The following is a 1,829-nucleotide window of genomic DNA, read 5'->3' as shown; positions in this document are numbered from 1 at the left end:
TTTAAGCCTCGAGTTGCAATATTGAGAGATTCTATGGGCAAAATATTGAATGATGCAGGAAACATCAAGAGAAGATGACAGGAATACACAGGATCACTGTACCAAAAAGAACTGGTCGATCTTCATCCACTATAATTTTTTCTTCAAATAGTATAAACTTACTAGGAGCTTTGGTGGTGTAGTGCCTAAGGCATTTGACTGCTCACCAGAAAGTTGGCAGTTCAAACCCACCAGCCATTCCTCAGAAGAAAGGTTGGGCAATCTACTTCCATAGTGATAATTGCCTTGGAAACCCAAAACTTAGTAGGGAGCAAGGTACGCAGGCTTTGTTTCTGCTGGACAAGTAGTCAAAGAGAAGCAGGGTAACTGGTCCTAGTACTGATTCCTGCTTACCCAGAAGGGAACTGGAGGCAAGGCACCTGATATCAGAAATGTTCTTTTTGATGCAGAAAATGACTGAGGGAAAGGTACCTGGACCTGTAAAAAAATTCTTGCCAGCCCAAATGGTGGTAGGAGCAGTGCACCTGGTACGAGAAGGAATTCCTGCCCACTCAAAATGCAATTGATGATAGGGTGTCTGGTCTCAGAAAATGTTCTTGCCATTCCAAAAGGGGACCTCTATGGGACCTGATCCCAGCAACAGTTCTTGCCAGCCTAAAATTCTGCTGGGAACAGGGCATCTGATCCTGGAGCTTGTTCCTATCTACTCAGAAGGCAACTGGGAATGGGGTTCTTGGAGCCAGAAAAAATTACTGCCAGTCCAAAAGGTTATTGAAATAAAGGCACCTTGTTCCAAAGAGCTTTTCAGCCCACTCAAAAAGCAGCTGTGGGAAAGATGTCTCTAGTCCCAGACAAAATTACTGCAGTCAAAAGATAACTGGGACCAGGGTCCCATTCCCTGAAAAATGGTCTTGCTGTCCGCAAAGCAGGCTGCATGTAGAGTATCTAGTTTCAGAAATAAACTCCTACTGTCACAAAACGTAGCTAGGAACAGGGCATCTAGTGTTGGGAATAGGGCCTGCCTACCCTGAACGCAGCTGGTGGTTAGTTGCCCAGACTAGGATGGAATTCTTGCTGGTCCAGAAGGTGGCTGAACATGGGGAATGATCATACATCAGTTCACCGAGAGGGTGTGGGGTATAAGTATAACAAGAGTAATACACATCTTTCTAGTTGTCACCCTTCAATGCAGTTGTCTGTGCTCTCCTTGGCAAGTGGAGCCTATTAGGTTGATGCCTGGATTGGAATGCGAATTGTAAAGATTCAAATTTGTCCTTCTGTCAGGACAGCTGATAGTCCACAACTCTACTAGTCTCCCTATCGACTGTTTTCATTCAAGTTCTTCTACCAGTCAGTATTTAATTCACTTCTTTATCCTTCACTTTGAAGCTTGGGGTTCTAGGATTATTTTCTGTATCTGTTTCTATTGGTTTCTCATTTCTTTGTTGTAGAGGGTCTGTGTAGCTTATCTGCCTATTCTATCATCTTGCTGGAAGTTAATAGGGTTTTAAGTAGTTGAATTTTTGGAAATATATTGTCATGCCTTTCTTCCAAGGTGCCTCTGAGTATACTCAAACCTCCAAGATTTTGGTTAGCAGCAGAGCTTATTAACAATTTGCACAGTCTTGGTTTCTGATAATTGTGTACCTTTCACACAAAGCTAGTACTGTCCACCTCAAGAGTTTTATTATATAAAAGAGAAATAAATTCTAGCTTACAGCTAGTGTTAGTTTGAGCTTTCTGTTAGAAGCATCTGAGCATCCTAATAGTTCTACTGTTTATCTGTTTATGTTCTTATTTCTCACTAATTTGCTAGCATTAAAGAAAAA

This window comes from Orycteropus afer, unplaced genomic scaffold, assembly GCF_000298275.1.
Source record: "Orycteropus afer afer isolate SDZICR_OR568_19922 unplaced genomic scaffold, OryAfe1.0 scaffold00853, whole genome shotgun sequence".
Lineage (NCBI taxonomy): Eukaryota > Metazoa > Chordata > Mammalia > Tubulidentata > Orycteropodidae > Orycteropus > Orycteropus afer.
The sequence above is the reverse complement of the archived record's forward strand: the minus strand, read 5'-3'. Positions refer to the sequence as shown.